The sequence below is a fragment of the Halichoeres trimaculatus genome, unplaced genomic scaffold (assembly GCF_033239565.1).
Source record: "Halichoeres trimaculatus isolate MK-OKI-2021-1 unplaced genomic scaffold, fHalTri1.1 fHalTri1_scaffold_3, whole genome shotgun sequence".
Lineage (NCBI taxonomy): Eukaryota > Metazoa > Chordata > Actinopteri > Labriformes > Labridae > Halichoeres > Halichoeres trimaculatus.
The window spans coordinates 9,855,321-9,880,283 of NW_027437181.1; positions in this window are offsets into that span (position 1 = coordinate 9,855,321).

Here is a 24,963-nt window from a genome sequence, read left to right on the forward strand (position 1 = left end):
TTATTTTTTTATTAAAAGTGTCTTTTTAGACTTAATATGAGCCATATTCACCTGACCAGTCCAGAAAAGTATCTTATTTCAAATTACTTAAAGACAAAAATGAGGTCCAAACTGCTTGTGACAAGTAAACAAATCTGCCAGTGGGGTAAGAGAAATGTGCTTGTATTAAGACATTTTTCTAATTTTCACAAGCATGTTTCTGTTACCCCACTGGCAGATTTTTCAACTTGTTACAGGCAATTTAGACCTCATTTTTTTGTCTTTAAATAATTCAAAATAAGATACTTTTTCTGGACTGGTCAGGTGAAAAGAGCACATATTAAGTCTCTAAAAACATTTTTTTTTTTACTATAAAACAAGAGTATAGGTGCAGTGCAACACCTACACAGTGTCACATTGCATACAAATGTTCAGAAAATCAACAATTCTTTAATTAATAATCCTTTCTTTATTAGTCTGATGTAAACTTTTAATTAAGCAAAATACTGAATTTGTGTTTTTTTTTTAATTAACTGTGAGATAGAATTTAATGAAATAAATTCTTGAATTTATTTGCTCTTTGTGTGCTGAATAATATAAATAGAACTAGAAATAAATCAACTTTTGCAGGATGCTCTAATTTATTGAAATGTACTTGAATCTGTTTGTCTTTGCACATATATTTCCTACACCAGTTACACCCTTTGATTGATCCAGTTTGCGTAACTGCCATCAAGGCAGCAGCCTGTAATGCATGCAGGTATACTTCCTGGTTCTTAAGCCCCTCTTTACTGGATTGTGTTGTCTACGAAAGCAGTACAATGGTCAGTTGATTTCTTGTTCTATGAATGTGGCTGGAGCTGTAGCTGTAGCAGTGCTCCCTGGTTGTCAGGGTTATTGCTGAGACTTATTTATAATGGGTGTAACACCACATGCTGAGGTCACATTTGTGCTTGGACTTGCATGGTTGTGCTGGTTGAGCTTTATATTGGAGCATCTGCATCCCTGAACCCCTGTTGTGTGTTTTCATACATGGCCTAATGCAAGAATATTTACTGAACAACTGCATTGCAGCCATTTCTTTTATCTTTTTGCCGATTCATCCACAAGCAGCCGTAGTCCAAGCAGTTACTATCTCCGTGCCCACGCCTTCAGCCTCCACAGCCAGGCAGTGCTGATGTCTTTACTGCCTGTAACTGTACACGCTGTCAGAGCTCAGCCTTTTCAAAGCAGTAATGAGCAATAAATGCACAGTGTAAAGTGTCACAACATCTCTGCCTTCTGTATTTGGAGAGAGTTTCTCTAAAGTGGCAGTGTGATCGTAACTGGAATGGAACAATACGCTGGCTGAAGAGAAATTCAGTAGTGTAAAAAGTTCACTTTAACAGCTTTGCAGAACAGTAACAGGCAACTATCCATATTTTTGATATTTCTTTCAGCCGCAGTTGAGAAAAAGAAAAGGACAAGCAAAGGTCTTGTTCACTCAAAATACAACATTTGAAAAGAAAATCTTGAAAGCCTCGTTTAATGCCATGTTGCATGGTGACTAAAACAGATGTCTGCAAAGGTAGCTGCATGAACAAACACCGTTTTTTGAAGTATATGATCAAGTCTAGAGCCATTTCATTTCAAAGAATAAGTTAAATCACTTCATTATCATTACACTATAAACAAAGTTGTTGCAGTTGTGATACTTTAATATTTACAGCAACCATCTTAATGTGTAGATATATGAACATGCACCAAGAAAAGTAAACCTGGAGACTAAAAATACATTGAAAATACTTACACCATAGTTTTAAGACATGAAATCCTATCCTGTGTCCGCTCTTTTAAATTTAAGAGTATAATCAAGCACTGATTTCAAAATGCTTTTAAAAAATGTTTGCCTGAAACTTTCCAGAAGAGATTTTGTTTTTTTAAATAAGTCCTAATCAGCTCTACAGTTATTAACTGTAATCACAGCCAAATCTAATGATGGTGTACCCAGAATCCCAGCATCCACAGGAAGCCGTAAAGCGATTGTCTGATTAGCCGCAGGAGCTGAGAGAATAATTACTCAGCGGTCCCTCCTTCACAGTTTGAAGTGGAGGTGGCCTAATGACAGGTAATTTAACTTCCCTCCCTCACAGCTCCAACCCAAAAATCATGAAATTACCATGTCATAAAAGAACTCATAAAGGTTCATCATAAAACATGTTTATAATGTATTCCCTGCTTTCTCGTGCGTGAAATGGAATAAGAAAAGTTCACTTTATTCCTTTCCGTAGTTTATTTACGGATGATGTGTTTATGTGTTTGTGCAAATTGCCCTCAGTCTGTTCTGAGGGGGGCAATAAAATATATTTGAAATCTTAACAGGTGAAGAAAAAGCAAGAGACCTGGCACATTGTGACAAATAACAATTGATTTGATAGCTTTTGTGACACCAACAGATTCTATTCACCAGCAACTAGAGTGTCCTTTCTCAAAAGTGGAAATTTTACCAACTCTCTCCAAATTAAGCTAGACTGCAGAGTAAACAAACACGGTGTTTGATAAGCAGGGTGCTCAGACTGTCACCAAGATTAGCTTTGGTAGATGCTCAGATCCACTGTGGTTTCAATTTCTTTTCAGCTCCCCTTCTCGTCACTTTGACTGTGGTACATCTAACTGGATGCGTGTTGTTGCCACAAATCAACAAGTAGGTCCACTGTTTCTGACACTTATCTTAGCTCATAATTCACATTCAGTGTTGTTTTTGTACTTCATTCTTCAGTCAATTCACCCCTTCATTCTCTGCTATGTCATGGCATCAGATCTGATAAGGAAGACAGACACTGAAACTACAGGAAAACACCCAGTGACTCTAAAATAAAACAAAAAAACAAATCCTAACACCAGATCGTGTTTAGCTTGACTTTAATAACCCACAATATAAGCAAAGCCAGGCCAGGATTAAACAGGTTTGAGGTTTAAAATCCAAAATGAATGAGAAGAGGCTCATCATTGGGGTAGGAAGCGTGGGGACTGTGGGGTATTGTGACTCCTGCTGTCTGAGGTGGGCTTGAAACGTATCGGACTAAAGACATAGCTGGTGTAAGTTGACGGATAAGCGAGCACACAGAGCAGAGATGGATCAGATCTGGTGAGTTCCTGGTGTTGAGGGCTACAGACCAACGAGTGACATTACCATGATTACATCAACACTCCTACAGTCGATATCTAAAACGTGACTACACAGTTTTACCGTGTGTTCAGAAGGAAGAAAGTAAACCCCAAAAGAGACGATAACAGTTAAAACACTCAGCTACCTGGTTGCTCATCTACTTCAAGGTCACATACAAGGGGCTCAGTGACCTTGCCCACTTCTGCCTGACCAATCTCCTGAAACCCCACTCTCCGACTCCCATTGCCAAGACCAAACCCTGCACCTTGGGGGCAGAGCTTTTGTCATCAGCTTTCGTGTGCCATACACCTTTTTGTCATCTGGGGTCAAAAATGATCCCACTTGACTTTACTGTTATTTTAAACAAAGTCATCAATTCTGTGTGACACCTTTAGTCTTTCTTTAGCCTAACCCATTGCCATTGTTTTTTTTTTAACTTGTTTTTTTTTTGACTGCAAAGTATTTAATTTGGCGCTTTTTTAATTCTAATCTAGTAAGAAACTGCTACAAAACCTGCCTTATCATGACATCATGTGACCTCTACTCCCTTCGTTACCTGTCTTGCACATTATGTCAAATGTCTGTGGATATTTAGAATAGTGCTACATATATCCCATAAATTGTTATCATTATTACAGATGTCACTGAGCATTTCATGCTCTTTCCTAAGGAAACACTCAACCCTACTAATATACTAAAGGACTGTTAGAGGAGCATGAAATAGCACACAATGCCTCCCTGTAGGTGAGGACCTTGTGCCGGTAAACCTGTGAACTGCTTTGACACTTACTTTTTTCCACAAAAGCGCAGTAAAAGGCTGCACAACAAGGATGTTTTAAGCTTTAAAAGTAAAGGTTTGGGCTCTCCAAAGGATGGCGTAATGTCAAATCCCAGTACAACCCCCCCCCCTCTTTTTTCCTTTATAAAACCTTGATCCTTTGTGTTGTTTTTGATCTTTTTTTTAATTATAATTTCTTAGACCTTTTGATTACCTTCATTTATTTATCTGCTTTGTATTAAAACCAAAAGAGAAAACATTTAAAAACCTGTATCTGTGAAGACAGTATCACTCCGGTTAAGGAGGGGACAGATCCTTTGTCTCCTGCTCCCCTCCCCCCTCTTCCCTGCCCCGTCTCTCCCTCTCTCCCCATTACACGCTGTTATTTTTGCAGGTGCATCTGCAGTGATCTATTTTTCTCCTCACATCTTTTAATGATTCATGTTTTGGGGATTCTCGCCCCCTCCTTCTAAAAGCTCAGTGAACAGGGCGAGAGAGAAGGGGGGAGGACTGATCAGAGGAATGAGTGAGCAATCATAAGGGATATGAACAAAGTGTAGGATTAAAAGCATAAAGAATAAAGAGGAGCAAAATATTGTGTTGGAAGAGTGGTAAAAAAGAGTTGATATTGTGAAGTGTGTGATACATATTGAGGTGTTTTCTGGAGTTGGATTGTGGGCATTGAAGTATCTACTTGATGTGCTGAGAGACCATGATCCATCGAGTGGAAAAAAATAACATTCAGCATAAGTGACTCACTGGTTGCATGCATTTTTTATGTTAGTATACATATCTCAGTCAAGGCACATCAACAAGACGCTTCTTTGTCCCATGACTTCACACCAAAGAAAACATCAAAAACTGTTGTTTAAGTTCAGTTTGATAAATGAAATGAACTGTTATAACTTACACAGATTAACATTTCAGCAGTGCTGTGGGTGTTATTATGTAAAGTGTACATAAACCCAATCACTATGCAGTAGCTGTTTTTTATGTGTGCAAACGCAAAACAAAGACAAGCCAACACTAAATACGAACTATACAATACAATACAATACTATACAATACAATAAAGTCAAAAAGATAAATTTAAAAGACAGATTTTAAAGTAGATGCTTTGAAGCATTTCTTTGTGGCAGTTTAAAAGTTAAAAATATTAATAACCCAAAATATTAAATGGAATTATGGTCATTAAAAATAATGCAATTAAATAAATACTAGATCACTAAGATAATGAAAAATATATGAAATGGGACAATAAAAGATTCAATAAAATAAAGAACATTAAAGTTATTAGATTACACAACCCTATATGAAAGCCAGATTGGCTTTAGGTTTACGTTTGAAATTGTCATTGTTTGTAGCCCCTCTCATGGAGAGGGATAACAATTTTTCTGTGTGTTGTGAAACACAATCCAGGTAAATCTTGTTGGCATGACAGATATATTTCAGAGCATTTAGTCATGAACTTGCACTCGGCTGAAAATGACAATTTGAACACAAATATTTTTGTGCAGATTTGTACAGTTTTGATTTGCCACAAAAGAAAAGCATTCAGAAGAAATTAGCTCCAGTACAAAGTCATCTTCAGTATCAGGATATTCTGGGTTCTTGGGGTTTAGCATTACTTGTTTTGTTTATGCCGTAGTCATTTTTATTCTTGCACGAAAATGTCAATTTTCTGCACTTTTTGCATGAAATAAAGTTGCCTAATGCAATATTAAACAGTATTAGGCTGCACATTGGTATCCAGTACACTTAATAGCAAATCTTTATGCAGATTGTTTTGTTCATTTGTCAAAGATAGCCGTACATTGTCTATCTTTCCATTGTTAATGCTTTGAGATACGAGCCACTGAAAAGCCAGAGCTCACCTTGAAATGTGCTAAAGTTGCACACAAACCCACACTTCTCCCTGACACTTTCTCTGCTGCGAGAACAAAAGGTGTCCCACTTTGCTCCAAGTGTTCTCTTCAAGTGAGTGTTTTAAAGAAGTGAAGTGCTGGAGCAGAACCCTGAACATGAGAGCCAAGGTAATGGGCTCCACTTCTTTGCTGTCATGGTGAGTACACATCGGCTCTGTTGCTTTTCCACCAATTAATCCATCAATCATTGAGCTGATTCATCAACAATGATGTAGCTCGAATGATTGAAAGGATAGCTTGATGATATAACATGAAGCACTCAGTTGTTGACTCTTCTTGGTTGTGAGGCTGTGTTTTTATATCTTTTTTTTTAATCTATGTATATTTATTTTTTTTAAGTTGGTTGTGTTGTTGAAATCTTTTAATGAGTTTCTGCTGCACTCTTGGTGTTGCTTCTGATGTTTGACTGACAGCTAATTAGCTACATTGTGACCTTTATAAAACAAGGCAAAGACTTTAATAGGACAACTCTCCACAAACTCCTAATATTCTCATCAGTAAAATGTCTTAACCCCCCTTTTTAATTTAAATGGTGAGGAGGGGTCATCCTTTTTGACATGCCTAAGAAGTTTTTACTTGACTACAAATAAGCAACAATTCATGAGATAACTCCTTTTTTTCTATCACAGTGAGGACAGCCTTGTTTGACTGGGAGTGACACCAAAAGTACCTTGTGCTTAAAGGTCCCATATTATGCAACTTTTCAACAAGTTCAAGTAGGTATCAGAGGTTCCGGGACAGTCAATTTAAAGTTTTTTGCCTCAAAATCTAGTTATTTCCTGGGCTTCAACCACTCTGTAAATCCCCTCTCCCGAGCACTCCTGAGAACAAGCTGTTTCTGTGGGCATAGCTTTAAATGATAATAAGCTGCCCTGTCCACGCCTCCTTCACAACTTCTTTGGACAAGGGTGTGGCTTTTGTTCCGGTAAACATCCTGCAGTTTTTACACGGAGTGTGTAGATATGGCTCATAGAAGCGCTGTAGTTCAGTCATATCATTTTGATCGAGAGTCTGACCCAGAAGGCGCCTGAAGAAATCCAAACTCTACGGCTGCAGCAGGACATTTCTGAGTGGTTTGTAACAAATATTATGTGTCTTGATTTGCTGCTGCAGTTACTATCAGGTAAATAAAGCTAACATTAGCAGCTTGGTGCTAACCAGAGTTATATGATCAATACCAAGCAGAAAGAACTGTGTGCAGCCTGGACTGTTAGTTTTTTGAGACAGTACCATGAGGGACATCTATCAAGCAAAGTAAACCGCAGCAGTAACACACACATCAGTGGTGACTGTGGTCTTAGCGTCCATAATAACAGCTGAGAGTGCGTTTGCTACTATAGAGCACAACAGTAGCTCCGCCGGGTGCTACCATGACAAGGAGTCACATCCGTCCAAACAAAACACATTATGTATTATGTATAAAGCTAGCTTCACGTGAAATATATGTCCATATATCTTCTCTTTAATGTCCCCTGATATTATTTGTTAACGTGTGTTAACGTAGTGTAAGGAAACTGAGTTATGAACCATAACTTATGTTAGCTGCCATGCTAAAACCACATTCATGAAGCTATTGCGCTTGGTTGAGCATATAGTAAAGCAACATAAATTAGTGAAACTTACAGCTCCCATGTATGTAGCTGGGTCACAAACAGTTGGTACAGAACCATGCTTCAGATTCAGGTTCTTGGCGAATCCTGCTTTGCACTGGCCCTCGTTGAGAAAGCAGTCCGAAGTGAAATGGTGAGCACACACATACAACATTTTAGGAGTTGTTGTGGGTGCATCTCCATCAAAAATCAAATTAATCCACTGCGTCTTCAAAACCTCAGATTATGGAGTTAAAAAAAAGACTACTGTGCACTTTTGTGCAGCCAACACTGGAGCAACTGCCGTGCTTCGCTCGTACCTTCATCATGTTTTTTTTACCGAAGCAACCGAGCAGCCAAGGTGAAAAGCTTGCTGCACAGAAGGGGCAGTATAGGGGGCGGGCATGGAGTAGTTACTTTCATGCAGGGCAGATCTCAAATCTGCGTGTTTGAGCACACATGTCCTGAAAGCAAACTTTGTCTGGAGCAAGCAAGAGAAGGAGACAATACAATTTTCTCATTTTGGGGGTGTTAGTAGACAGGCTGGAGATGCATATTACTGTTACAAAACCAGTCTAAAGTGAATTTTGCATAATATGGGACCTTCAATTATTTTAATTTAAGAGCCACTGATACCAGTGAGAAGTGAACTCAAAGAGAGAAATTTGTTTTACGTCTGATGTGAAAAAACTTTATAACTTTGCACAGAGAGTTTGTAAAGCTTTAGCCAAATTACATCTGTAAAATTGTTCAGAGCAGAGCAGCATAGCAAACAAGGTCAAATACTTAGTTTGAATAGCATGTTCGTCATACATACAGCTTCAAAATCCTCTGGGAATATGTTCTTTTATGCTTTTATTTTAAAGCAGAGGCTTTCTGTGCCTGTGCAGATGAGCAATGACTACTACTACTTTGCTGTACCCTTTTTGAGAACAGTCATAAGCATTTTGAAATTCGAGGGCGCATTGGTTACACTTGGAGGAGCAATTTATTTCAGGGTTCATATGAGGAGGTTAAGCTAGTTCTGTGTATGAATAAGATGCCCGGTCTGACTCAGGCTTGAATGCACTCACTGAAGAGCCATTCCTGTTCTCTATCTTTCACGCAGCCTTTTTTTTCAGGCAGCATAAATTCACAACGTCCAAACTCTCAGCCTATTTCACTGTGGCACACGCACAAAAAAGTTTTATAATGTTAATAAGAGCTTAATGTCCCCGTCTACTTTGAATGTCACTTCTCTCACCTCATCTTCTGGTGGAGATGCAGGAAGATGATAGAGTATGAAGCGAAGGAAGGCAGGGTGTAGGACTGAATGACTTGGTTGATTTATTCATAGCATGCACAACATCAAAGCTGATACTCAATGAAAGATGAAGTGCCTTCTATGTTAATGATTTAATGTGATAAACAAACAAAGTGAGTGTAAGGAAAATATGTGAAGTATGATATGCAATTAGGTCAAGCACTTTGAAACTACAAAGGACTGAAACCCAGCTGTAATGTATTTATATCAGCATCTGCCCATTTAAAATATTCCTGAAATAACGTGATAATCCAGAGGCTGTGGAAAGGACACAATATACATTGTGGGCAGGGGCAGTGTGATGATAAACTAAACTGTCTACATTTGCCTTTATCACAATTTTCTGTTTGAGATATAGCCAAACTACACTGATGCTACAAGATCTGCCGTTTGTGTTTATTTACATCAAGATAGAGCATTTTAAAGCTATGGCTAAGTGACAACCTCCGGTCATGAGCAATGAAGCCAATGCTGAAGTGTTTAACCCCTTGCTGCCTGTTGTGAATTTACAACACACCCTGCCAGGTCAGTACAGTCTAGGGTTATGCCGTTGTAACCAAAGCTACAGCATCAATTAGTTGCAAGCAGCTACACTACAGCACAGATATAACTGATGGCTTAAGGCCTGCTCTAACCCCTGATGCGTCTCCATTCTTGCTCCACTCCATCATATCACCATATCTGATAGGTTTCCATTCAAATCAATTCGTGAACTCACACTGGATCTGCTCTGTTGTGGTCTGGCTGCATCCCCGCCTGGCAGGTCACAACATACTGTTTTAACCATTTTGCTTTTGCTGGGTTTGGAGCAGTGATGTATCAATGCACTGCAAGGAAACTACCTAGAAATACCCACTTTCACAATAAAACAAATAGTGTCAAAACCGGATTGTATTCAGCTTGACTACAACAATAAACCGAGATAAGGAGCAGAGCCAGGCCAGAAGTCAACAGGTTCAAGGTTTGGCTGCTCAACATGAATGAATTTCAGCAGGATCCACAGGAGTTCTTCAGTCTTGCGACTCCAGCTGTCTGACTGTCCTGCAGGTTGCTGGACTACACATGCAGCCAGTGTGAGATGGTTGAAGCAGTCAACATGCAACAAAGCAGAGCCAGAAGGGAGATACATGTAGGTGTATCCCCACAAAAATAACCGTATCAAATCTTCAACTGGCAAGTTTTCAAAACAGCCAATGGCTACAAAACTGTCCAAACTGTTAATTTTAAAAAAAGTCACTCCTCTGACAAGACAAACAGCCAATCATGCCTTCATTTGCTGGTGCAGATATTATGACTGAATGAGTTTTAATGTTACTGTCCTCCTTGAGGTCAGCTTCTGTTTTAACCCTAAGCAAATAATAAATAAATTATAAAAATAAAAATAATAATTGTCAGATGCAAGAGGGACCATGGTAAAGGAAAACAGTAGAGCAGTGTAACTGTATCCACATAGGATCCACATAGACTGAAAACACTTGCACATCCTTAACATGTTTTAATGTTTTGTTGCCCTGTTTGATTGTGTTGAGGTGTTATTTGTTATAATGTCATTCAGTTTTAGGTATAAAATTATTTTTACGTCTTGCTCCTCTTTACTGTATTTTTCTGTTTTTTTTATTTTTTATTTTTTTTAGACAACTTAGTATATCATTTTAAACTGATTAGAAAAGGCAAAAGGATCAAGCCTTTCTGTTGGGGCTGTATCTTGGAGCGACAAACAGCAGAGGTCTGAGAAACCATGCTGTTTCTTCAATAGATGTGTGCCTGCATGGCAGAAACAACCGTGTCAAATTATGACTCTGAAAAAAAAAAAACATTGACTATAACATGCCAGAAATAAAATATATATTGTACAGATATTCCCATTGTGGTTGAAGCTGAGAGATGGTCAGAGGTGTCAAAACAGCTTGATGTGCCACTTAATGCCTGAAGCTCGCCTGCAGCCATCAACAACAACAACAGGTGATTGTGTTGACAGCAGCATGTGGCACACTGTGTCGGTCCGGGTCCCATAACCTGACTGAGTTGACATAAACGTGGGGGTGGCATAATGTTTTTTCACATGCCAAAGACAATACAGCAGTTGTGTCTGTGACGGGTAATGCTAGATGACAACGAATGTATACTCATAGAAAAATGGTGGAAAAATAGACTTTGGTATCACAGACTTCAAGTCTCTCTTTGGGTTTTAAAAAGGTGTCAAAGTTTTTTTTTTTTGACCACTTCTACATTTTTATCTATTCTTAATAAACAATTAAACAAGAGTCTTATAGGTTCAAAAACTTTGTTCAACATGGTTTCGTCCTTTCTGCATATGTATTTCTATTAATATTATGGTATCTATTCAAAACTGCAAATACTGTTTGTGGTTGCCTTCAGATTAACTTTGAAGGCATTTTATGCTCAAAAACATTACAAAAGCAAGTATTTAGCAAAACTAGCATGGCCATTGTACTGTTACTTTTGAGATGGAAAGGTTTGTAGCACAATCCAAAAGAAAACAAACTTGTGATCTGTTATTTAAAAAAAAAAAAGTGTTAAAGACCACAGAGTAAGAATTTAAGAAACATAATGAAGAAATTAAAACCAGGACATGATTCATGATATGGAAATTATGAGACGTCTCAGCTTATCTGTTATGCACTGGAGAGCTTCAAACTCGCTTTTTTAATAGTGTGGCGTTCCACAAGGCTCAATACTGGGGCAACTTTTGGTGAACATTTACAAACTTCAATTAGACCAAGAATAATTCTGAAAAACTACAGATTTAATGAGTCCAAGAGAGATTCTATATGATTCATATCATTGTTATTCCATCGAGATATCTCTCCAACCACCAGAGACTGCAGATAAGTCCTGGTCTCGTGTGTCTAATGGGCCACATGCACATTCACCATCCTGACCTTCACACCATTTTATCATGCTGCATGAATCATGCATTTAGAATGTGATGCACCGTTTCTAATATTTTGCACATTTCCTGACATTTAAACATTTTATGCTTAGTTTACATTTTGGTGTATTTTTAAAGGACGTTAAGCTTTTATCACCAATATCCCATTGGAATATATGAAAAAAAAATCTCATGTATAATAAAATAAGCTATTTACCATTGGGAGCCTAGTACCCAAAAGCAAAACCACTATAGAGCCAGAGTCCATACAACATCATCAAAGCTGGAAGATGTGGATGTTTAGCAGTTCAAAAAGAAATAACGAGAAATGAACACCTGTCTACTTTTGCTCCTCAAGCTGGATGGAGGCTTTAGGGAGATGCCTTTGAGGCTGCCTGGGAGGTAGAGCAACCAAAGATTTAAAAATGCTCTGCAGGGGCTGAAGGTTAGACCAGAGTTGTGGTTGGGGATATAAAACGAGAGGAGGGCGAGTGATGAATTCTGCAGATAACCACTAAATCAGAATCACCAGCTTTGAAGAGGCTTCATCACAACACAACAGCCGCAAGGCCAAGCGTGAGAGTGTTTCACTGTGTGCTGGTGGCAGCAAAACACTCAAGGGAATTAATGCATGCCTGCACACACATGCAACACATCCCAACAACATTCAAACACATCATCAAGCAAGGCTTTGCACTTAACCTGACAAAATATGCTGACTGACCGTGCATGATCCAAATGAAGTGTCTGCAGTCACAATGAGAGACATTTCGCTGTAAAATTCATTGAATTGACGCAAGCCTCAATTAAAAATAAAGAGAGCTAAGACTTTTTTTTTTCTTTTTTTGATGCTATGTTCCAATTTCCTTTTGTGAACTGGACAGGAGCTTTATGTGTGGAGTAAAGAGCCTGGATTCAGATGTGTTTGCTTGTGGTTTGATGAGTTGGCAGGTCCCGACACAAAAAAGAAATATTGTACACAGTTACTCAATTTCACACCTGTTTTCCCCATTTGTTGTTTTTAAGTGGTTATCCTTCAATATCCCCTGTCAACAGTCAGGAAACACCTCCAGTGTTTGTGCTTTCTCTGTGTTAAAAACAATCTCATTTTGTAATCTAGCGTGTGATTCATGCCGTGGATGTGACATGTGGCGAGGGAGGCTTTGGGGTTGTCGGGAGACTTATTTAACAGAGCTGGGAGTTATGGAAGCAAGTCATGATTAATGTAACTACTTACTTATTCTGTAAATTGATGTAATTAATTTTTCAATTAGTGATAAGTAATGAGCATTTGATAACATTTTTCATTTGACTTGCCCAAAAGTGCCTTGATGAGTTTTTTGCTGATCAGGCTGCTTAGCATTCAGGAGAGTGGAGTTTGATATATTAAGCTCTATAGAAATTTTAATCAGCTGAGGGAACAGTTCATAAAGGTTTTTTTCATGTTCTTTAACTATGCCTTACAGATTGTCCTCACAGAAATACACCTTAATAGGTTGTTTGTGCAAAGGTAAAGTATGCAGAGCAATGTTGTTTTATGTTTGGCTAAGAGGTCCAGTGACCTTTTGAAAACAAGTCAGGGATAATGTTGATCAGTGGGTACACACAAAGGGCCGAATATTATAGTATCCATGTTGTTTTGCCTGATGAATTAGCATGCTAACCAGAATTAGCATATTAGCCTTTGTCTACCAGTATGATACTAATACACTCACCGGCCTCTTTATTAGGCACACCCGTCTAACTCCTTGTTAACACAAATTTCTAATCAGCCAATCTCATGGCAGCAACTCAATGTATTTAGGCATGTAGACATGGTCAAGACGATCTGCTGCAGTTCAAACTGAGCATCAGAATGGGTAAGAAAGGTAATTTAAGTGACTTCGAACGCAGCATGGTTGTTGGTGCCAGACGGGCTGGTCTGAGTATTTCAGAAACTGCTGATCTACTGGGATTTTCACGCACAACCATCTCTAGGGTTCACAGAGAATGAAAGAAAACATTCAGATGGTAGTGTCAAAATTTGACGTCAACAACATGAAAGCATGAATCCATCCTGCCTTGTATCAACAGTTCGGCTGGTGGTTGTGGTGTTAGTGGTGTGGGTATTATTTCTTGGCTCACTTTGGGACCCTTAGTACCAATTGAACATGGTTGAAAGTCCACAGCCTACCTGAGTATTGTTGCTGACAATGTCCATCCCTTTATGAGCACAGTGTACCCATCTTTTGATGGCTACTTTCAGCAGGATAACGCTCAATGTCATAAAGCTGGAATCATCTCAGACTTGTGTCTTGAACAAGACAATTACATCCCTGTACTCAAATGGCCTCCACAGTCCCCAGATCTCAATCCAATAGAGCACCTTTGGGATATGGTAGAACGGGAGATTCTCATCATGGATGTTCAGCCGACAAATCTGCAGCAACTGTGTGATGCTATCATGTCAGTATGGACCAAACTCTCTGAGGAATGTTTCCAGTACCTTGTTGAATCTATGCCACAAATGATTAAGGCAGTTCTGAAGGCAAAAGGGGGTCCAACCCAGTACTCAGTGTATCTGATAAAGTGGCCGGTGAGTGTTGAAGCTATTGGTTATATCTCGTTTTACAGTCTCTGGTTTAAACAAGCAGAAGCTAAACTCTTTTAATTAGATTAATTTGACATGATGTGATCAGTTTGCCTCTCATGTTGCTAAAAGTAAATAACTATTCACAGTGGATTTCAACCACTCAGAATCAAGCATCTTTCGCAGCTGAGAGATTAGTAGGAAAGATGGGTAATAAAGGAAAGTAAGGACAGTATACTTGCTTTAATACAGCCCTAACTCAAAAACACAAGTTATGTGTCTAACTTAACTTCTAAAAACAGAAGTTAAGTTAGATTTTGTGTCCTTGGTTAGCTCTGTTAGGTGAGTTTTTCTGTGTAGAGTTTGCATGTTCTCCCCATGCATATGTGGATTCCCTCTGGGTACTCTAGCTTTCTCCCACAATTAAAAAAAATACTCATCAGGTTAATTGGTGGTTCTAAATTGCCCGTAGGTGTGAGTGTGCAAGTGAAATGTTGTCTGTCTGTGTCAGTCCTGTGATTGACTGGCAACCAGTCCAGGATGTACCCTGCTTCTCACCCAAAGCCAGCTTGGATAGGCCCCAGCCATCTACGACCCTGAACAGGATTAGGGATAATAATGGACGAATGGACGTCATCCTTTCAGACAAAATGTCAAATCAATCAATCGTGTTTGTTCTTATTTACCCATCTCTGGGTTCTCAAGTTCTGCCATGATGTTAACCAGGACGTAATTAACTTTCTTTTAGTTTGACCTTTTCAGAAATAATTCTTCAAGAAGGTGTGAAAATTCTGAAGAGCCAAGGATGTAAATGTCACAAAGTTACCACATGGTCATGTATGTGAGGGTGAGAGACAGTGAGTAATGGAATTGGCTATCAGTGTTATTTTAAAGTAGTTATGCAATTTTAAATCCAAGAGATTAAAAAGAAAATACACATGAAGAGTTCAATCTTGCAAACTTCAGTTTCTCATGATTTATGTTTTTTAATATAAAGCTTCAACACAGGTAGCTTGTTTGTGCTTTTTACTTGCAATATTTCCTCAGGTTGAGAGATTGCTGTCACATTTGCTTTAGCTCTTTTCCAAAGAATTTCATTTTGGTCCATTTTGTGCAGTCAGAATAATAGTGCTCTCTTTCCGACAAACTACCCCACTGGGACAGAGACAGCAACTACAGCTTAAATATCATTGCTCTCACCAGATGAAACAAAACTGAACTCAAAAGAGTACACACTTGAGAGTTTGAAGCCAGTCCAAACACAGCTGATACGAGTGGAGCTTTAAGTTCTGCTTGGCTTTGACAGACAATTTGAGTGCCGTTATTTTGTCAGCCTATCATTTCATGGGGAAAAAAGCTAAAAGTGGTAATCTGTCAGTGTTTTAATATGATGCTCATTTCACTTTGGAATAATGTGTCAGTCTAAAATCCACCTCCTGTCACTCCTAAATCCGTTTCAGTTTCACTGCATATATTTCTGTACTCCCTTGGGAAGTTTCTTCAAAAGAGGAACATTTTCAGACATTCAGTGCACTACATCAAATAAAGGCCCGGTTTTGGAGTCAGTTCCTCATCAGACCATGCTCTGCTCTCTGTAAAAAAGCCATTTTGCACCCACACCCAACAATACCAAAATGCAGAAATCCTCTTTAGAAGAAGGATGCAGGTCCCTTCACTGTCAGTAACCTCAATAGGCTCGACTGCATTGCAGGTGCCACGAGGTATGATTTTAGTACAGGTGTGACTCACTTCCTCTGTGAAACCCACTCTCACCATTTTTATCTTCTCCTCTGCTGCTGTCTCCACCTACATAGATATCCGACATGTGGACGCTCAGGCACGCACAATGAGAGGCAGGGAGTCACTTTATGAAGTAGTTATACCTGGACAAATAAACTGCCTTTTATTGCACTATATCAAATATGACATATCTTTATATATTACTTGCCGAATTTAGCCCAATACATTCTTTCCTGTGCTTGTTTTAGCTGTTAACACAAAGTACGCAAAGACTGGAATCAAGCAAAGTTAATGTCTTATTTGATGATTAAATGTGTTAATAAGTAAGCTTGGGCCACATTCACTGGACACCTCACTGTGTGTCTCCTCCTTCAATTTCAGCGTTTTCTTAAACCTTGCATGCCAAACATCTGTTTTAATCACTGCACAATTCATGTCTGGCCACCTTGTCCCTACCAACACTAATGTCTTCAGGCAGCGCTGCCATGCATTTCTAAACTCATTAGTCGCCCATGTGTATGCAGAGCCAGCTGCTGTTATGATAATTACTGTGTTGTAAAATCATGACTGGACTTACCAGCTGAGGTAACCATCTGATGGTCATCAAAACTTCTTCACTTTGTTGTAAAAATTGAGAGTTTGCTTGGAAGAAGAAGTCTGGAAAATAATGTGTTTTTATTATTATTGATTTATTGACTTATTTTTTACTATTATAATTATTATTATGTAATTATTTATGTTAATACAGCTTGTGTCTTGAGATACCAAAACTACTTGTCTAGCAAAATATACACAACTTACAGTAATCTTATTGTGCTGTTAAACCATAATGTAAATTTAGGGTTCACATTGGACTCACGCCTGCTCAGAGGACAATGTTTGATCAACCCATATTCAACCAAAAATCCTGAATCATTGATACAAGGCAGGATGGATCCATGCTTTCATATTGTTAACGCCAAATTCTGACCTTGCAGTATGAATGTGACAATGGAAATCCAGACTCAGCAGACCAGGCGTTTTTCTAATCTTAAACTGTCCAGTTTTGGTGAGCTTGTGCAAATTGTAGCCTCTGACAGGAGGGTCACCTAGTGTGGTCTTTCACTGCTGTAACCTGTGTGCTTCAAGGTTGGACGTGTTGTGTGTTCAGAGATGCTCTTCTGTAGACCCTGGTTGTAATGAGTGGTTATTTAAGCTACTGTTGTGTTTCAATCATCCTGTAACCTCTGGCATCAACAAGGCATTTCTTCTCCATTCAAATGCTTGGTTCAATCTTCAGCATCGCATCTTCACCATGTCTGTACGTCTGAATGTACGGGGTTGCTGCTATGTGATTGGCTGATTAGATATTTGCTTTAATGAGCAGTTTAACACGTGTTCTTAGTCAGGTGGCTGATGAGTGTATCGCAGAGATGGCAGACAACTGAATGAGCTGTTGTGTAAGACTTCAGAGTGAGAACAGTTTGATGTAAATGTCCTGGGTAAACATGTCTCAGGTAATAAAATAGTATTTTAAAAGCTCACTTTTTGTCACAGATTACAGATTCTAGTTTCCTTTCCTGCCGTCAAGCATTTCAGCTCCTACAAAGCAGGAGTTTCTGGATGCTTTGGTTTTGGTTCATGCTCCTTGCTTTAGAGCTTCTTTAGGTACAGCTAAAAAGGGGCCTCTTGTTATGAGTAAATACTGCAGAGGAAGGTTATATTTGGACATACAGAGCGTGCCTTTAAAAGGAAAGTGTTATCGTTAGATCATTTGTAGCCAAGGCAACATGAAAAAACCATGTGCTTTGCTGTAGCATGAAAAAAGAGATTTTGAAATTCTGTGCTGCTATTAGCTGAACACCAACACAACAACAACAACAACAACAACAACAACAACAACAACAACAACAACAACAACAACAACATGTCATTGTTGGTTGGATGCGTTGTTTCGGGGATTTTTGCAGCCAAACCTTCCATTACTGTTCGCCTCTTTAAGGAAAGTGCATAGACAGTGAAGTGTCAGGGTATCTTGGGTCGTGCTGGGCCAGTGCAAGCTGCCCAATCTCTGTGCCACAACAAGTGTCCTCTATGCTCCCACTATTAATAACAGCAGTGGAAGCAGAGAGCAAGTGGAGGAAGAGGAGAGGTCTAAGTGGGGAGACATTAATCAGATGAGGAGAAGGCTGTGAGCCAGAAAAGTGCTGGTAGCAAAGTGTTACCAGGCCAAAAAGAACAAGAAATGACATTGCAACAGCAGGACTGTAAATGGCAATAAGTATGTGGGCTCCATAATAACACACCTATACACGGTTTATTTCTCACTCCAGGACTTCTGGCATTTATGTGTTGCTGCAAATGCTTGTATAATGGGAACAGTTTGGAACCTGACTGCAGGGATTTGCTTCTATGGATTCAGAGGAGCCTCAGTAAGGTCAGGCAAAGATATTGGGTGATAAGGTCCGGCGCTTTCTTTTCCTTTTATCCACATCAAAGGGGTGGGGTTGAGGTCAGAAAGCCTGTTTCAACAAAATCATTCAAGAGCTTCGAGCTTTGAAAAATAAAACAGTGATGCAATGCTGAGGGGAAGGATATTCACCAACTCGCCTGAAAGTTAGACCATATTGTCTCAAACACCAGTGAGTTCCTGCAGCATTAAGATTTCCTCAAATTGAAAGTGAGAGGCTTTGCCCTGAAAGTGAAGAACAATTTCTGAAAAACTGAGCACTGGAACTGCTGGCGCTGAAGTATCATTTCTACTACATCACAGTTCAGATGGAGCGCTGTGCTTGTACTTCAGTATACTTCACCAGATTCTAGTTTCTTTAGGCACGATGACCTTATGAAATATGTAACAATGTAAGAGATTTAACTACCCCCAAAAGACTTTATAAAGTGGTTACAGTCTCCCATCCAGACCAACAGCATCTGTAAGACGCAGAGTTATGAATATTTAATAACACTTCTAAGACGGAGAGAGATAACACTCTTTCTGAACTAAGAACTAAAGGCTGAAAAACTTTAAAGACACTCAACATATATATAACCCTGTTGCTTATTGGATTTAAAGAGGATTTCACTGATTTGAAAATGTATCTATGTTCATCAACAGTCCCTTCAGTTCCATGCTCAGTAATAATTCCCTAGCAATTAATTCCTATCAGCCTCCCTGCCAGACAAATTGATATTAAATTAAACATTTGTATTCATGTCAAGCTGAAACATAAGCTTACTTATCTGATACAAATATGAGGTGAAGTAAGACAAGATGAACAGGATGACCTGTGTTGGCATCTCTGGAATCATTTGGCTTTCTTTCCTAACTCTAGAGTTCAGTTTAATTAAAAGTTGTAGAATAACTATCCTCCTTCTTTTTGATAGTCTTTTGATTTTCATTGCTAACAAACTATAATGTTTTGCCACAGTGTCAACAAGCAGAAGTGAAGTTTGTTAGGCTGGTTTTCGCTGGTATATGTGATCAGGTTACTCTTAAGGCTGCCTTGCTCTTTTGAGCTTGATCAAGCAGAATTGTTACCTCCTCCAGGGAGGTTATGTTTATGGGAGAGTCTGTGTGTTTGTTTGTCTGTGAACAAAATAACTCAAAAACTAACCAATGGATCTTGATAAAATGTTCAGGGAATGTTCAAAATAAAATTAGAAAGAAGTTATTAAATTTTGGAGGTGATTGAGATCACCATTCAGGACTTTTTAAAGAATGATTCTTCATCATTGTGAGATGGGGCTGTTCTCACCATATGTGTTTATAACTTCAAGATAAATGTTCAGATTGCTTTGCAAAACAATACAAGACAAGGTCAACATAATTTTTGACAGATGCAAAAGTATGATCCAGATCCTGGCAAAATTCATGATACTAAGTTTCGGAATATGAAATATCATCATATCATCATAATTTTCAACACTGTCAGGTAACAAATTATTGTACAAACCTGCAAGTACTTGTAGTAGACAGTCTGCTGAAAAGGAGTATAACATTAAAGTAGGACTAAAGTGTCGGGTGACAATCACAGTATGCTTGGCGGAGGTCTGAGTGCTTTTCTAGTCTATGTTTTAATTGTTTACTGAGCCTGTTCACAGTCACAAGTTGCTGGGCGTCTAACCTAGCTTTCTTCTGGGGTGAGGCAAACGCTGAACTATCCCTTTAACAAGAGCTACAGGAGTTTTGAGCTGGTAGTCGACTGATGCCACTTTTGAACTACAAAGACAAATGAGACCATAAGCAAAAACAACGACCATTTCTTCATCTTTACCTTTCATGCCACTCTAGCTGTGTCGACTTCAGAAGACAACATGTTGCCAGAACAACTTTTGTTCCTTTTTACAGCGAAGAGTCAGTCAGAAATGGGTTTGAGAGTCTGAATAAAGCAGGAAGGCAAACATTTTAAATGTTACATTTTGTCCAAATTGGAGTTTATTTCAATGACCGCTGTAAAGTTCTGCAGCACAGCTTTAAAGTCACTTGTTAGTGAGGCTCCCCTGGTCCTGTTTAATCTCTGATCCAGTCATGTACATGTGTGGGTAGTATCTGCTTAATTCAAATGTTTTCATGCTTTTTAACTTCTAATGTTATTCAAAGTGTTAAACTTGCACACAAAGGCTCTCTTGGTTTGCAGCCTGCTGAAAAGCTTCATCACAATCTTGTGGCATAAGGTTCACTCACTGTTAGAGCCCAATTTCTACCTCATGGTCTTTGCTTTTGTGAGTTATACAAAAGACTCAGGATGAATTGGTTTGAGCCAACTCTGTCAACTTTAAGAGCCTTTAAAAAAAAAAACCCAACAACTTCAGTTTAGTTTAGTTCTTTCATTTTTACTTAAAAGCTCTGAGCACTCCACCACTGAAAACCTTAACAAAACAAAGCCACCCAGTTTAGTCACTTCCTGTGATAAAACTTCTCTGCTTCTTCTACATTTCCCTTGCATGACAAGACCTTACATAGCCCCGGGTTCATGCTTTCTTTAAAAATTTAGTAAGTAAAATCTTCTCAGCATAGCTTCATCCCAGCTCATCATCCTCATCTGGATCTGCACCATCACTGCAGATCCGAGCAGCTTTATTATACATCATCCACCCACTAAAGCATGAAATGTGGCTGTGAAAAAAGTGACTGCAGTTATTACAAGCAAAAAGTCAACAATGTGCACCCCACTGCAGCCCAGGGATGTTTGAACGCTGAGTAACTCAACCATCTGCTGGCTCTCTCCCTCTCTCACAACCTTTCTTCAAGACCGTCTCTCCTTGGGGCGCATATGCGACGCAGCGATCCAACACTAATTCTCCTGCCTTTGCTCAGTAATCCAATCTGCTCTACTGGGGAAATAGAGGGATGGGGAAAAACGAGGAGAGACCCCCAAACAAATAAACAACTCAACACTTTCCGACAACTGCAGGATTAAAATTCCTTTTATTTGTTTTTTATTTAATTTCACCAATCTCACATGTGCAGATTACCACTGCCCAAATCACATTGTCTACTCTCAAATAATCTCAGGGTCTGTGCTCCATTTTTATCAGACACCATACTTGGATAAAGCAAAAACAGAATTACTGATTGGAGCTGCTCCTCCTCTGCATTCCCCCCCGGAGATTTTTAGTGTGTAATCATTTTGAAATTCAGGCTGCTAAACTTGCACCAGAGCAGCATGAATATTTCACCCTCTGCAAATGAGGACCCAGCTTTGAATTCCTTGATGGCAGTGATTATGACATGGTAATTAGTGAGATGGTTATGTGGTGATGATTGTCATTATTGTGCCCTCATCAAACACTGTCAATCATGACTCATGTGAAGCTCATAGACAGGATAATGAAAAAGCGTGTGCTTGTCTTTTAGAGTACTTAAAGCCCAGACATGCTTGCTAATGTGATGTACCATATCTCCTGCAGATGATCTTCCTCTTACTCAGATTAAAGATCAAAGAGCTGTAGACAGTTTACATAAAAGCACGGCTTTGACCATGTTCCCATAATTGCATGAGCTGCTAACATGTACACAACTAATGGACATCTAATTATTAAAGCAAATTATAATTCCTGACTGGTGCACAGGTTAATCATATTCACTGTAAAGTAGGTTATTCAACATAAACATGTATGCAGTGAAGATGTGTGGGAATGTGAGATGAATCACTGATCACTTACAACACAGTGAGCCAAGACCACTTCAACACCTGGGCTGTGGATTCAGTTCAGTCAGATTCAGTGTCTAATGAAAATGTTCAGAGTATCACAATCAACAAGTCAGATGAAACGTCTTAACCTTGACTATGAAAGGCCCCAAGGTCAAGTTATGAATTTAAATTAAGGATGTACTGATACAGCTTTTTAAGTCCTGATACAGGGCTTTAGAATTGGCTGATAACAATACTGATCCAGTATCAACTTCTGTATTACCAAATATGAGGATGAGACTGAGAATCATATTTTGGGGACTTATTCTCCAATACTAACAGGAATTGATTTAACTACAGTTTACCTGTAAACCTCAGCAGTGGCTAAATGAGGAAATCGAATCTGCTTATTTCAAGTTAGCATCAGAGTTACACAAGCGTGAAATACCCCCAAACTGCTGAGATGATGTAGTTATCTCCCATCATGCTATTTTAGATTTTAGTAGCATAAACACACTAACCTACTTCCTGGGCGGTTGTGTAGATCACAATCCAAGCAGAGTAAGCAAGGCGCAGTGGCTGTGCTTACATGCAGTCAGTAACCCTTTCATATTTAGAATACTAGCAATAATCTGGCTGCACATGGTCATGTAAACATCAAAAGCCCTTTTGAAAAAATGGATTATGGTCATTCAAAAAACCCGAAAGTCACCCCCAGGTTACTCCTTTTCTGATCTAAATATTTTGTCATGTCTACGCCTATTTGAATATCCCCATCCGAAAGAACATTATTTTGTGTTCTGTGCATGTTCTGTTCGCAATGAATCTTGGTCTTTTGATTACAGGAAGTCCACCTTGATGCTGCTGTTGTTGTTGCTGCTGTTACTATGGATACAGGAAGATGAAGCAGTAATGACCCACATTGCGCCATGTCATTTTCCATGCATCAAGATTGTTGTCCATGCATCGCTGTTTTGATCAGTGTATCATGTAAACAAAGAATAACTATGATTGCTCACGCATGTAAAGGGTTATTCCACATATTTCAGAAACCTGAATGTTGACCTTAACCCAGTTATTGACTGTATGTTAACGTAGCCACAGATTCTGTAACCCTGAAGGTATATTTATCATCATCCAACCACCCGTTCACCATACATTATCCAGCTTTTTACCCTACTACTCATTAAAGACCTTAACCCCTTACTGCCTGAATTTATTTTCACACATTTTTGCATTCTTGCAAATGCTAAATTGAGTGGAGATCACAATGCAAACAATAGAAATGGATAAGTTGTAGTATATATATATATATATATATATATATATATACATATGTAGATATAGTTAGTTCACCATCCGAACCAACATATGGTGACATAGAGCATTTGATATGATCCTTGGTATGTGTGGAATATGAGTCAATAGACATTAGTGGGATTTAAAGGTTATCTCAGCTGCATCAAGACCTGAGCAGTATGTTGTAAATCCATGACAACTGTCAACAAGATGTTAGGAGGTTGATAAAAAATATAAATTTAAAGACAATTTTATTGGTTTAAAGGGGATTAAAGGTGACAGTCAACAGGCTTTAATCTGACATCAGATGCGACGCGACAGTTAATACCGATACAAATGTATATGCTGGTTCAGACGGTTACATTAAATAGCGATTGCTGTGATTGTTTATTGCATAAAAATGTGCCTGACACTCTGGAAACCTGCCTCTGAGGCTTTGTTGACATGTGCGCACATGTGCGCCTGTCACCGAATTACAGCTGCGGAGGGTGCGCTCTGCTTTGCGCCGAGGATAGACCAGGTTGGAGCTGGCGAGCTTTCAGCACACTTTTTATGGCACGAAATTGTCACTGGGCCAACATGAATCTGCCAACACCTCCCAGTGGTGCGCCGTCAACTCCCCCTGGTGCGCAGTCACACCCATCTCTGCGCAGACGGTCTACCAAATTGTCAAATTGGCAGCACACAGCGGTGTGCAGCACGAAATTAACACTGTGCAGGGTGCGCCAGGCTTGCGCCCCCTGCGCTGCGCTACGAAATTAGAGCCCTCTCAAATCTGTCCCCTGATTTTTCATTATTTCCCCACTTTCAAGACCAGCCTGAGATGGATACTAAGGGTTTTTACCACGGTGTCAACAGGGAGAAGTGAACTGAGATGGATGATTTTTTGCTCATAGTCAAGTTGGCCATTGGGTGGCTCATGCTGTTGAGAGGTACCATTGCTGTTATGGAGTTTCAACCAATTAGGCAGGTCATACAACTATTTTCATAAAGGTCCAAACTGAATATTTGCGTCACATCAGAATGGAAGACTGTTTTTTGGCTCAAAGTCACAGAGTTTGTTTCATCCATTCATTGCCATCAGTTGCCACCTAAATTAGAGAGTTGTGCTCTTTTGATTTTTTTCACCTGACTCCAGCACCGTCAAGAACAACAAGCTCAGAACAGAATCCACACAGGACCCTGAAGTGGATACCTCCAGCGTAACATTTCCAATAATCAATGGACTACTGACCAAGTTACCTTTGTTTGACACCTCCTGAATGGAAATGTGCTGAAATGTCACAATATTGAATCGTTCACCTTTTAAAATCAAATTAGTAAGACGGAAGAATGAGTTCCAGCATTTCAAACATAACCAATAATCCATTTAATGCCGTGAGCTAATTTTTTCACCTCACTCTGGTAACACTTCCAGTGAGTGACTGTGCCTCTTATCCTCCCCTCTGCACACTCCTGCATCTCTCTGTACCTCTCTTTTCCCTTGAAATTTTAAGTCTTGCAGAAAGCAGATTCCTGAAAAGCAGGGGGTAGCAGAGGGGAGAGAGAAATACCTCCAAGGATTAGTAACTAATCCAGGCTTTGGTCTGGGAGACTTTGGCCTCTGCCTCCTGTCCTTCAAAACACT